Source organism: Equus przewalskii, chromosome 2 (genome assembly GCF_037783145.1).
Source record: "Equus przewalskii isolate Varuska chromosome 2, EquPr2, whole genome shotgun sequence".
Classification (NCBI taxonomy): Eukaryota; Metazoa; Chordata; class Mammalia; order Perissodactyla; family Equidae; genus Equus; species Equus przewalskii.
Genome location: NC_091832.1, coordinates 101,385,897 through 101,400,774, shown reverse-complemented (window position 1 = coordinate 101,400,774; position 14,878 = coordinate 101,385,897). Strand labels below are relative to the sequence as shown.

At 39.5% G+C, this 14,878-nt stretch overlaps 1 long non-coding RNA gene across 1 annotated transcript in view; it reads right to left on the bottom strand.

Moving 5' to 3' along the window:
• Window positions 1–274: 274 nt before the first annotated feature.
• LOC139078881 (uncharacterized) overlaps window positions 275–14,878 on the bottom strand; it is a 57,742-nt gene continuing 43,138 nt past the window's right edge. The window contains exon 4 of the long non-coding RNA XR_011532056.1: window positions 275–3,483. This is a non-coding gene — a long non-coding RNA (uncharacterized lncRNA). The remainder of the gene's footprint in view (window positions 3,484–14,878) is intronic.

Here is a 14,878-nt window from a genome sequence, read left to right as displayed (position 1 = left end):
AATCCTATGTGGAAGCTTATCTCTACTCCTAGAAAAAATTTTATCCATTGGCAGCTATGGTGTCTTCCAGAATTTAAAGAAAAATGGACCACCATGATTGCAAAAAATATTATGGTGCCCTCATTCTCTTACAAATGTAAAAATCCGTAGACAAAGGAGTGGATGGTACATTGTAATTACTCTTCCTAAAGTACGGCAGAGTATTTGCCAGTCTTAAAATTTTTTCCTCACCCAAAGAATCAAATAAGTTAAATATGACCAGAAATAGTTGAGATCTTTGTTTACTTATTTATTTGTATTTGGTTTTGTCCCAAAAGTTTAGAACAATAAGCACAGAAAATTTTACGACATCTCAGGTAGGCTTCAAATTCCTTAGGAGGTTAATCAGAGTTGAGAATTTTTTTAAACTTCTACAAAAGCCAGATCAAGACTATAACTTACAAAAGCACTCAATGCAAGAAGGAAAACAGCCAAGAAGATACCGCAAATCTCATCTGGATCTAAATTTCACTCTCAAGTGCCTGTGACAGAACCACCTTTTCTGTGTCTATCCCCAGCAATTAACCTTCTATTCCCTTTCTTGCTTCCCTCACCTCAAAAGATAATAGCACTGAAAATCAATTTTAAATGAAAACTCAAAAGAAATTACTACAACCATCCCAGCTTCTTGATTAAGACACCCCATTCACATATACACACACACTTTACTGAAAGTTGGGGCCACTGAGGCTCACTCTTTAAAAGAAAAGGTTCCATTCTTATCAGCCAAACCTGATTACATGAAGGTATGGCTGGCCAATTTATGCCTGCTCTGGCCTTAATCTGGAAGAGACAATATTTAGGCTCTTGGCTGCTTCCAAAGTGATCTCCAAGTTTTTGACAGATCATTATTCCTACTTTTTTCCTCAAAGCAGGTTTAGAATTCTGCACTCAATACTGCCACCACCTGCATTCCAGGGCATCCTTTGACCTGGGAATGTTCCAGAGTCAGAGTAGTTAGCCAATGCCCATGGAAGACAAAAATCTACTGTTCACAAATTTGAACAGCTTGTGAGGAGTACAAATATTAGGGCAAATTCCATGGAGCATCCACCTCAGGGGCACATTCCATCAAGAGAAGCCAAGGAAAAAGGCTGGTAGAGGAAAATTAAAGGCTCTCATCTTATTCTAACACTAAACCCTATCCACTCGCACAGTTTCTTGTGCCAATGTACAATGTCAGTTGGATATAGATTGCACGTTTTAATTCCATTTTGAGCTATGTGCTGAATGAATTCCACTAATATCTTATTGTGGATAAATACGGTAAAATGGAATCATAAAAAGTGTCATCCCTTTTCACCTAACTTATTTCCAGTACAAAGGGGAAAATAAATATCATTATGGGGAAAGAAATGATAAGAAAGAAAAAGCAAACATTTATTTAATATGTAAAGAATAAAGAAGACACTTAAGCATTGAATGACCCCTAAAAAGACTTCTCTGAAAGTACAATCCACAAAGTCTGAGAAAACCAAGCTCAAATAGTTATTTCAGATATGGAACTTTTAAAATAACGTTTAAGTGATGGTATCTTCATTCTTTCTTAATGTTCATGTGTACTCTGAAAGGGAAGTTAAATATTGTGATTTTTCAATGTTGTTTTGATCCAAAGAGTTCAATTTACCGAACTTCCCCTGAAAAGTATCTGTTGTCCGACTTTCCTGAGAATAATTTGGTGTGTGTGAGGAACTGGAAGGGATTATAAGAAAACCACAAGACATAGTTCTCTTCTGGCTATTATTATTATTTGGCAACAGAACTTGAGCCTGAAAGGTTTATTTCCGTAAAGTTCAAAACACATCTTGTGTGCACTATGTAATTATCATATTATATGTTATATGTTTTACCTCCTTGAGGGAAATTTGCTCTTCTAATTTGGTTCCCAGATGGCATAATTCCCTAGGTCTATTGTGTGTGTGTGTGTGTGTGTGTGTGTGTGTGTGTTTACAAATTCATCTTAAAGCATATGTGTGATAGATGTGACAGTCCTCCAGACAAGCCCTCAGCTGGCTCTCAAGCAGGACAAGTCAAAAGTCACACTGGTTGGCCCTCAGCAGTTTTGGTATTCATGTCCAAACTTCTGTCTTCAATATTCACATAATCTTCAGCCAGTTTCTTGCAGCTTGCCTTGTTGGGCCACACGGCAATGCTACCATCTAGTGGAGCTTTTCTATCCTTTGGTGAGCATACTGCAATCTAACCCTATCAAGGAAGTCCCCACTTGTGGCTGGGTAAGTGGCCTTCTCCCAAGAACCTCCTTCCCAAAAACATTCCTTCCTATGGCAACTGCCACCCATTGATCTGTTAAGAAACTCCAACATTAGACTCATTTTTTGGAAAGTCAGCCATTAAAGAATGTATCATTATTTCCCATAGATTGTAATTTAAATATATGTAATACCTAGGAAGGAAAATTGTTCAATACCCACAATTTTCTCAAATTAACAGATTTTTTTAATGTAATCGTCAATTGAGAAGTCATTTAAGTGTAAAAGTATAGTTATACTCAGAATATAATCTGAAGAGTATACACCAAAATATTGACAATGATTACCTCTGAAGGGTACAGATGAAAGTAAAGGGAGCAAGATGTGGTGTTTTTCTTGGTTTTGCAGATTTTCTGCATTGAGCATGTACTTTTGAAATTAGACAAATAAATGTTATTCTTTGTTTATATACTAGCCAGGCAGAATTAATCAGGAACCAAGTTTTCAAGGTGATAAGGAGCAATAGCCTTTTATTACAGACAAGGAACCGAAAGCTTAGAGAATTTAAATGACTTTTCTAAGGTAACTGTGATGGTTAATTTTATGTGTCAACTCGACTGAGCCATGGGATGCCCAGACAGCTAGTTAAACATTATTTCTGAATATGTCTGTCAGGACGTTTCTAGAAAAGAGATTAGCATTTGAACTGGTGGACTGAGTAAAGCAGATGGCCCTCTCCAATGCTGGTGGTCTGATTAGAGCAAAATGCAGAGGAAGGTTGAATTTGCTCTGTGCCTGACTGCTGAGCTAGGACATGGATCTTCTCCTGCCCTCAGTGCTCCTGGTTCTCAAGCTTTCTGACTCGGACTGGAATCTACACCATCAGCTCTCCAGCTCTGAGGCCTTCTACTACACCACTGGCTTCCCTGGATGTCCTGCTTGCAGATGGCAAATCGTGGGACTTCTCATTCACCATAATCATGTAAGCCAATACCTTATAATACATATCTTTCTAGATATATGTATATATATCCTATTAATTCTGTTTCCCAGAATCAGAGAACCCTGACTAATATAGTAACACAAACAGTCATTGGCAGAATCCCAGTTTCTCAGCTTCAGTTGCAGTACTTAAGCCACTATATCATGACGCCTCTCCTCCACCTCTTCTCTGGTTGGACTTCTTATAAAGCCTCTTTCCACAGTGCTCATCTCACACTTATTGTGATTTTTCCTATGAACAAAAATTTAAAGTCAGGTATTTTTGTATGAAAGTGGAACTGATGCGGGGTCAGTGAGCCGAGGAGTGGAAAGAAAGATTTCTTAGGCTCTTAAGATCTGGCAGTAGTGCTCTTTTATTTAGAGAATAGAATAGCATGGGGACAGGACCCATGGGCAGTCAGAGCTTCTGCTGCTGCCGCTTCTGCTGCCCCCGCTGGCATGGGGACAAGACCCATAGGCAGGCAGAGCCGCTGCTGCTGCCCCCGCTGGCATGGGGACAGCACCCATGGTCAGGCAGAGCTGGTGCATGGGGACAGGACCCACGGGCAGTCAGAGCTCCTGCTGCTGCCCCGAGTTGAGGGTTAGGGCTAAATTTAAGGCATAGGTATGTGAGTCATCTCTTTACAAGACAAAGGAAAGAACATGAAAAAAAGTTAAAATGGTATCAGTGCAGGTGGGGTCTGGTCATTGGGTGATCCCATGACTTTTAGACAAGAATCAAATCAGATTAAGTAAAGGTTAGAAAGGTTAGAAGCCACCCTCCTAAATCAGTTACATGAGATTTCCAGACAGCAACCAACTTAAGTTCTTGCCTTCCCCATTAAGAGTTTCCAGGGACAAGGTCATCTCTCTTCTTCTTCCTGGTACAGAGAGGGAGGCACCTTTTACAGATAGAGATTTACCTTACAAATGTAAATGTGTCCCAACAAGGGCAAGTTCCATTCCTCAGAGCCTCCTTCCCTGTCACAGTTTATCAAAAGCAATCAGCCCCAAACAATCCCAATGGCAAAGAGACATATCCTGGGGTGGCCAATTTCAGGTCCCTACAAGGTCATCCCCCCTTCCTTCACAAATGCAAACGTCTCTCAAAAGGGCAAGCAAATTCCAGTCCTCGGAGCTTGCTTCTCATCTGCAATTTTAAAAGTAACCAGCCTAAAATCCTCATCAGAACATTGAGACTACAAGCAATGACATGTCTTCTGTGATGACATTCTACATAAGTGACAAGAATTGAGTACAATCTCATGCATAAATTAGTGTGCGACATCCAATTACCAGTTGATCAAAATACCCCTGACAAACTAATAATACTGGAATATTGACTAATATTTTCAGACTTTTTTATTAAAATAGTCTCAAGATGATATAACATAAGGATAATATATAAGATAAAATGTGAAAGCTCTAACAAAAACCTAAAAATCTTTCTGAAATATCAAAAAAGCAATAATTCTACCCTAACACTGACTTTGTAAAACCCATGAGATGTTCACTTTTGTTTCCCAGAGCCTCCCACCCTTGGCCTACTTGCAAATAAGCAGGATATAACCCAAAAACACTATTGACCAAATAAATATAGCAATTATTTCTATTCATTTTCAATTAAAAAAAATTCCTATCTAACTTTTATCACTACCCCTTGCTATCATTTGTTGAGTACTTACTACATTCTAGGTGCTTTGCAAACATCTCCAATTCTCAGAATAAACCTACAAGATGGGTGGTGTTACCATTTGCTTAACTAATGAAGAAGATGAGGCTCCAAGAGCTACTTGCCCAACTAACTCACACAGAGACACTTCCATTTCTGTCCTCATGAAGATTAAACATTTATGTCTGTAGTTGCATTTAAGTACTTTGTATGATAGGTGCTAACAAGTTATATCTAGGAGCATTTAAGTACTTTGTATGATAGGTGCTAACAAGTTATATCTAGGATCTTGTTTATAATAAGCCAGGTCACCAAACCATTTCAGCAGTTGATCAGTCGCTCACTTTACAAGCATCTTCCTTTGCAGACAAAGTATACAGACATGAAATTAATTAACTGCTCCCTCTTAAAAAGGCTCAGTCTACTCAAGGATGCAGCAGGAGGGCCGTATGAGAGACTCCTCAGAAAGAGAAAACATTTAATCTAGTTCTTTGATAGAATTTCCTGAGTGGGAGGTAAACCGCCCAGTCTCCTAGAACATCAAAACTTCAGCTGAAAATGAGCTAATCTTTCAATCAGCTCATTTGGGCTCTTTGGCAGAGGCAGAGGAAGCTTGGACAGTCACAGTCTGTTGTGAGACCTGGGATTTTCTTCCTCAGTGCTATTATTTTGGCACCTTTCACAAGCAATAAATCCTTTAAAGCCTAACAAGTAATTGTAGAGAGATTGAAACTAAAGCTGCTATAGTTGCAAAGCTTTTAATGTGTCACTGGAGCAAACCATCATGTTCACTGTTCTGAAGAGAAATGTCCTTCGATACTTTGGGGTTATTTTTTACCACCTACTATATATTTGGCACTGTGTTAGAAACTGCAAGGACTATACACACATATACACACACATATGCACACCCAAAACAGTAATTCCTGTCTCAAGAAATTTAATACAACAAGGAAGGGGCAAAATGTTTACAAGTAATAATCACAATTTTTTACTGAAATTTCCCTAGTATCTTTGCAAGAAGAGATTCATAGTTGGGACAGTCCAAACTTATCAAATCCAAATATAAAGTTATAGGATTTTGTATGGGTCAAGGTCCCACCAGAAAACGGAATTCTCCCCAGATGGTTCAAATGAAGAGATTTTAATAAAGGTACCAACACAACAAAGGTGTGGGAAGAATTGAGCTGGCAAACAAGGAATGATGAAGTGTCTAGAGACCCCATCATGAGAAGGCGTTACCATTCCTAGGGCTAAAGGGGTAAGAGGAGAAAATGGTATTAAAGAAGCCCCATAAGAGCTCAATTGCAGGAGAGGCTGCCCAGCAGGCGCTGAATCATGAAGGAGCACATCTACCGCAGGAGAAACAGCTATATGGAAGCAGGGAGGAAGCAAGGAAAAAAGATACCCACATCTTCTTTCCTTCTACCCATTCATGTCCTCCCAGTGTCTCCTCTGGCTGAACCCAAATGGAATTCAGCTGGAAAGGGGGCCCAGGTAATGCTGTTCACAGTCAAGAGTCAACTGTCAGAGAACAAAGGAAGAGGGAGGGAGGACAAATACACAATATTACCGCATACGCCAATGAACTGTTGTTATTATAAATAGTAAATAGTAAATACAAAGGACTTACTATGCCAGACACTGGTCTAAGTGTTTTACATACATTAATTATTTAATCCTCACAATGACCTTATGAGTTAGGAATATTATTATCCCCATTTAAGAGGCACAAGGAAGTTAAGCAACTTGCCCAAGATCACGTAGCTGGGAAGAGGTAAAGCCCAGACTGGAAGCTAGGTGATCCGGCTCCAAAGCTCCAGGCCTTAAACATTATGTTTCACTGACTATCCTAAGCCAAAAACCCTCTCTCCACAACAACACCCTGGAGCAGCATCTCCGGACATGAAATCAACAAGTAAAACCAAATTTGATGCCTCAGTATTTCACCAAATACTTCTTGCTAATGAACACAGAGAGTAAATGTTTGGGATGTACACTCCTCTACCATACAAGGAAAGAAAATTAAGTATCATTTAGATTTTGCCTTTAATTCCCATAGATGCAGGAATTCTTGGAGGAGTAGTGGGAAAATAATCAGAAAACACTCCATTGCAAAGGAGAAAACCAGTGGCGGAAAGGAAAAAGACATGATTTAAAGCCCGAAGAGAGAAGTTATTTTCACAAAGAGCAACTACCGCCATTGCTTTGCCTCTGGTTCAAGCTGAACCTGGAGAAATGTTGATGTTCTTGAACTAGTAAAATTGTAAAGCTCCTCAGAGACGTTTCTTCTTGGAGGCAGAAGAAAACTGATTAGCCATTTAACCTGAGGTAGGTATGCCACTCAAGTTTAAAAGGAAGCAGGCATAAAGAAGGACTTATTCAAACAAGTCTGCCATAATCACCAGATTGTTGTTGCAACTCATCACATCCTTCCTGAAAAATATGGAAGAAATGCTAAGCTTTCCCTGGCCCCTAATAAATCACTCCGGAGCTGCCACTCCCAGGCTAAATCTTCCGGTCCGCTCCCTACCTCTCCCTTTTTTTCTTCATATTTTTCCTCTCTCATATTTCCAGTCTCAGTTCAAGGGGATGAGAAGAGAATATGAGCAAAAGTAGACCATTTTTGGCCCTGTTGTTACCCTAAATAACTAAGAAAATAAGAGTATGACTCTCCTGCTCCTGCTTTTGCTCAAAATTTCTGCATCAGAAACCATAGTGGACAAGTGTCCACCAGAAGGGCATATTATTTTGGCTTGTTACTTCAAGAGAGTAGGTGGCCACTTAAAAAGATGCAAGTTTTAAGATGGATCAGAAGACTCTCTTGTCCAGAGCTTCTCTCCCACTATCCTGTACCAAGGCATACCATTTTCTGAAGATTTATTTCTTGTAACTATCCGTAAAAATATTAGCTTAAATGTATATGTTTAAGACATTTCAAAGGCGATTAGAAGCATTACCCATTTGATCTTCATAACAAACCTATGATTTATCCAACTTGCTTGTCTCTGTTTGTGTCACCACCATTGTTTATGGTGGTGCTTCTTGACGATTTGAAAATTAAATGAGGCAGAGCATAGTCTGAAAAGGGAGAAAAAGAGTAACTTTACAGCAGGGAAACCTGACAAACACTACTTCAGCCAGGTTAAACAGGTTAACATCAAGAGTGATAACACATGTTAATAGTATGTACTCTTGATGTTACGAAAATGGCACTTTATCTCTGTGGTTTTCTTCCCCCAAACTCATAAACCCAGTCCAAATCATGAAAAAAAATATCAGACAAATCCCAAGTGAGAGACATTCTACAAAATCCCTGGTCAGTACTCCTCAAAACTGTCAAGGTAGGGGCAGACCCAGTGGCATAGTGGTTAAATTTGTGGGCTCCACTTCAGCGGCCCAGGGTTCACAGGTTTGGATCCCAGGCATGGACCTAGCACCACTTGTCAAACCACAGTGTGGCAGCATCCCACATACAAAATAGAGGAAGAGTGGCACATATGTTAGCTCAGCAACAATCTTCCTTAAGCAAAAGAGCAGGATTGGCAACAGATGTTAGTTCAGGGCCAGTCTTTCTCACCAAAAAAAAAAAAAAAAAACTCTGTCAAGGTCACCGCAAACAAAGAAAGTCTGAAAAACTATCACAGCCAAGAAGAACTGATACATGACAACGAAAAATAATGTGGTATCCTGGGTGGGATGCCGGAACAGAAGGACATTAGGTGAAAAATAAGAAAATCAGAATAATGTCACTATTGTTAATTTTAATATAGTTAATAATATATCAGTATTGGTTCATTAATTGTGACAAAAAACCATACTAATATATTAATAATAGGGTAAAATGGGTGTGGAGTATATCGGAACTCTCTGTACTATCTTCACAATTTTTCTCTAAATCTAAAACTGTTCTAAAAAATTTAGTTTATTTTAAAAAATGAAATGAGGTAATGTATAGAAAGCTTTTTGTAAACCACAGTATATTATTAGGGTGCTAATGGTGGTAACGATTAGAGCTGTCTTTTAGTGACAATCTGGCAGTAGCTGTAAAGTGGATTAGTGCAGTATTCACAAAGGATTTTCCTTGGCTCAAATTTCTGCTACAATACTCAAGATTTCAGTTCTTTAGAAATCATAAATTTTCAGATACATAACTTTTGAAAGCGGTTCTGCTTATCATCAGATAGACCTCAGAAATTATCCAATAGTTCCTTAATCATTCTGCAAGTCATTTTTTTAGGACCCACCATGTGTCAGGCACTATCCTAGTGGGAACACAAAGGTGAGCCGAGCTCCCAACCCTCAAGGAGTGAAACTGTCAAAGAGAAAAGTAAAAGAAACTAATGTTTATTGAGGGCCTATAGCATAACAAGAATTTTACCTACAGTGCCTCATCTAATACTCACAGAAACCTTCTAAAAAATCTTCATTATTGCCCAAAGGAGAGGCATTTGTTCCCATAGCATCCAGTCCTTATCCCTATTCTGGCGCTTACCGCATAGTGGAGCAATAGCCAACAGACTGTCCACACCCTCAGCTAGAATGTCAACTCCTTGAGGACAAGTACTTGTTCGTTGTTGTGGCTCCAGCCACAACATATTACCTGCCCATAACTGGTGAAGACAATGAATGAGATTTTGTCAAGACTCTTTCAGTTGAAGTGATAAAAATCTAAATCAAAAAGTAATTTATCAGCTCAGGGACCTGAAAAGGCTGAGGGGAACTTCTGGTGCTCTGCCTTCATGTGGACTGTCTTCTGCCTGAACAGTCCTGGTCTCTCCCCAAACCCACTCACTCATCCTGTGAGAGAAGGAGGGACTTAGAAAGTTGGCATATTTAGGAGAGAGTCCTGCTCAGTTCAGCCTCTTCTGCTCCCCAGCTTAGGGCACAGGGATCTGCCTCCCTACGTTTCTGTGGGCAGAGAATTCTGGTCTGTATCTACCATGCGCTAAACTTACTATGTGGGATTTGGTTCTGTAAATCCAATTCAGGAGAGAATACTAAGAAGTCCACTGTGCCTGCACATCTAAATTATGTTTACTAATCCAGCTTTCATTAGTGTTATACAGTTGATATTTTGATCTCCATCTATCTAACACCTGTTGCTATCACTCCATTGGTTCCCAACTTAAAGGGGGGAAAATGGGAAGTTGTTCATTAGCCCCTAAAATCCCACTAGAAAATACAGGAGTACTGGGTCTCAGGTGTAACTGAATTCAGGCACTCAGATCATGGCAGAAGAATTCAGACTCTCCATCTCTCAGTTCTGCTCTTCCCTGCATTGGTTTCACTCTTAGGTGGGCTTTCTTCAGCGGCTTGACACCTGCTGGGTCTAGGATTATAACTCCTCAAGCTTAGCAACGAGGGAAAGTGAGCTGCTTCTTCCCAATTTTTTCAATAAAAATCCTGAGATTTACTCTGCTTCAAATGATTTAGGTCCTGTGTCTATCCCTGAACCAATTACTGTGACCAGGGGGTCAGAAAGCATTGATTAGCCAGGCTTGAGTCACAGGAAGCCAGGGGAGGGGTCAGCACCTTCAAAGCACGTGTACTTAGAGCACAGGAGGTGTGGTGCTGTTACCAGAATAAGGGGGAGAGGCTGAAGCAAAAAGAGCGGAAGTCTACCACAGTTATTACTAACTCCTTTTTACAGAAAGAAAAACAGGGCACACGGCTTGTATGGGGCAAACATATAATTTAAAATTAAAAGTGTCTGCCCCCAAGTCTGTGTGCTTTCCTTTACACGAAGATGCCTCCCTAAGTTTCCATCAACAAATCTCACTACCCTTACAAATGATCTAGCTGAAGAAGTGGTAGAAACTCTTAAAAAGATTCTAGATCATATTGGTGGAAGAGAACTTACTCGATTTCTTATCATTTAACATGCCACTCTGTGTCCTATGGTAAGAATCACTCCTGCTGAATACCTAATGGGGCAACACCTCAATGCTTTTCTGGACCAGCTCTGCTCCAATTTAATGAGTCATCTAAGATAAACTGGGTCATATTTGGAAGACTGATTAATGTGCACCTGTTCTTTGCTTTTTTTCACCTTGATTGTTAATACTTGCTAGGAACTGTATGCAATGAGTCCAAGATAAGAAGTGTACTTTTTTTCTGAAACTCAACTTACTCTCCACTCTGCCTGGTAGCAGAAAACTTAAACTTACCAACTCAGGTTAAACTCAGTTAATTTGGGACTTTCCCAGTCAAATCAGAGTAAACTCAATTTAGGGGTCCCCCTCATTTAGGCTAGTTAGTTTAGTGTCATGGCATCAGGGTAAGGTACCTGCTCCTCAATCTGTGCTGACTTCTGCTGATATGCACCTCATTCATCTGATTCATGGAAGGCATCATATCTCCGTGCTGGCATCTGCTGAGGACATCTACCTATCTGTGCTGCTTTCCAGTGGTGGTCCCTTGTTACAAATGCAAGGCCCTTCACTGCCTTCTTTCAAGGCCACATCCACACCACTCTTGGCTGTACAGAAAAAGATTTGGCTACTCCTCACACCACATATGAGAACAAGGAGATTCTCTATAAGACTCTTCTCCTAGCAACCCTGTGCTGTCTCCAGCTACTCTGCGGATCCATGGATAAGGATTGGGGCAGCCCTGGGCAACCAGGCATGGAGTAGAGCACCTAACCCCTCTCCTCTGAGTTCACCCAGCCCTGGGGCCAAGACTGACACTGGGTCAAGTGTAGGGAAAAGCAGAGGGCCCCTTTCCAGAGACCTCTACCAGTGTCTGATGCCATTCCTTTCCAACTCTTTCTCCATAGCCCAAGGAATCTTTATCAAGTCTATGAAAGGAAAAACACTCTGTTGCATTATGAGTTCTTGCCAATCTTCCAATCTTTTCCTTCAACTACTGTCTCTACCAGGAGTTTTAAACATAGAAGCTAGGATCAACTGTTTGGTTTTTTATTTCAGTTGTTCTGCCAGGCCTCCCTTCTCTTAAATAGTGAGCTCAGGCTGCCTGAAATGGAGATAGAGGCAATTTGAAAAAAAATGACTAAAAATGAAAATGCTCTTGTTAATGTCAAAATTCTCCCCGTGACAAAAGTATAGAATGCAATTAGGAAAATATAATGTTCTCAAGTTAAATAGACTATGAATACTTGCTTTCAGAATGACTTGACAAACTCCTTCACAGCCATTTCACAATAATCTTTGGGCTACCCTAGGAAATGACCAGAGCAACCAACTGAAAAGACCTGTGTGTGGGGGTCCTCCCTGGCTAAGCCCTTCAGTGTATGGGAACTAAGGCAGGAGGAGAGGTCACCCCTCATGCTTAGCAATCAGAGACTTTTACAAGAAACATTATAACTTTATCATTGACTTTATAACTCCAAACCACGCCAAGGATCAAGAGGACACCACGTGGACAGAGGTTTCCAATTTCCCCCTGCCACTATGACATCACTCTCAGACTCCATCTTAAAGAAAAGTATGAAAGGAGATAGAAATCTGAAGGGCCATGAGTTATATCTAAAAAACACTGAGCTATCAAGAGACTACACCAGAGGAGAGTAAAAGTTTATAAATTGCAAAGCATAAAGTTTATTTTTTCTTAACTACCCAGTGAGATTGTCAGCAATAGGAAAACATGCTATATTTTCCTTGCACTTCTGAGAGTAATGAGAGTGACTGCTGCTCTGCTAGCCAATCCTCCAAAATCAATCTTTCCAACAGTAGTATATAGCAAAATGGAATGAAGCAAGACAGTAATAACTGCTCCCAGGTAGCAAATCACAAAATTCCAAATCAACTGTCACAAAAGCTCGTACTCTGTTTACTACTTTGGCTGAGTTGTGGATATTGAGGTGATTAAGAAAAAAATACATGGAAGGAAGCAAGGAGGGGATAGGGGGTAGATGGACAGAGGGAAGGAGGGAGGGAGACAGGAAGGGACAGAGGGAGAGAAAGAAAAGGAAGGAGGAAAGAGAGAAACAAAAATGATGTGTTGTACATAATAACTCTATGGTAAAATCATTTCCTCAAGTTATGAGTGAAATGAAAGCTGATGATAGTGCCAGATTGTTCAAATAAGTAATGCTTCAAAAATTTCCCTTCAGTATATCCCCAGGGAATTTAAAGCAACAAAGAAAAAAAAATTAAAGTTTTCTTATCTTTACATATCCTCCTGGTTTGAGTTTCTTCTCCAGAAGAACTTGAAAACTTTCTATGCAGCAGATGTAAAATTACCTATTTATGAAATCTTATAAAATGTTGCATTTAAAAATAATGAATGGGGGCTGGCCCAGTGGCATAGTGGTTAAGTTCACGCACTCTGCTTCAGCAGCCTGGGGTTCACAGGTTCGGATCCTAGGCGCAGATCTGCACACAGCTCATCAAGCCATGCTGTGGTGGTGTCCCACATACAGAATGTAGGAAGATTGGCACAGATGTTAGCTCAGGGACAATGTTCCTCAACAAAGAAAGAATGAATGAAATAAAGAAAAAGAAGGAAGAAATAGAGGGGAAAGGAGCATAAAGCAACCTAAAGCCCTTGAACATCTACACATTAATGATTTTTCTTAATGTCTCCAAAGCTTCATGTACTTACAGGTAAGTTCTAAAACCCAGATCCATTTACCACCTGACTTCTATGCTACTGCTTATAGCTGGAAAAGATACAATCCTCTCAGCAGAGTTGTAACCCGTTTACCAGACTACACTGCAAATGAGCCTTCTTTCCTCCCAGGTTCCCCAGAAAGGGTGTAATGGCAACTCCAGTCACTATAATTGTTCCACAAATGCCTTCAAGGAGATTTGAGAAGACCCAAAAGCCCACAAAGCTTATTGGCTTATATAAAGAATGCATGAAGGAGTTTTATTTTCAATTCAATTTCTTAATTTTTTTTTATTATTTTCCCCAGCACAGAGTAGTCTTTGTGCCTGTGAATTCCCTAAACGTTTATATCCCAAAGGACACAGAAGTGTGAAAACTGTGACTCATGTTCTTGATAAATTCATATTATAAGACATGGCCTTGAAAATGAAAAGCAAATGAAATCCTTCTTTCCTCTAAATTTTCTTTCATGTCAAAGGTTAGTCTTGCTTATTCAACAACTTAGACCTCAGCACTTGAAAAATAAGGAGTCTATCCAAGTGGTATCAACAGCTAAGATTTTAGAAACATGAACAGAATGTCTTTAGAAAAATAACTCAGGGTTAGCAGTTAGAGAAAAGTTCACAGTTTTACTAGTTCAGAAATAAATTATTGCAAACTGAGTAACTGATACAACATGCTCATTTGTTAACTCCCCCATAACCCACCAAGAAAGTTTAAGAATGAGGATGTTTGACATAAACTGCCTGACTCACTCTTAGAACACACTGAAATCTTGAGTATTCATCCTATAAAATAAAACTGTCAAGAATGTAACAATCAAAAAATAAATTCAACTCTTTTCTAGGAAAAGTATAATAATTAGACCTATACTTTAAGCCAACAACAAATCCCAACCACAGATTACCCACTGAATAGAACATAAATTTTTTTAATAAATTTATTATTTGTTCTTTCTCCCCCACCATTTGCAGTTAATGAGAACAAATCTCTGACAGGCCACCAAAGAATTTAGCTTAAATAGCAGATAACTTGCATATTGATCATACCTCATTCTGTTTTGGAAAAGATTGGGACTTCTTTTTGTGTTTAGCTTGCACATGGAACATTATGAAGTTGTGAATGAAAATAGGAAGGTCACAAAATTTACCTGCCAAAAATGCCTTTAATTAAGCTGTCTGTTAACTTGGACTATCTCATCTACTCTATAAATTCTTGGTCTGTATTAAGGTAAAAATAAGAGCTAACATGTAGTAAGTGCTTACTATGTGCCAGGCACTGTTTAGAGCATTGATAGAAATTAACTCAAATTATATTCATAAGAATTTTTCCATCCTTTGGAAGAAAAACTAAAACCAATCGGGAATATGAAAACAATCTGATTTGTTTGGATGGCTAGATC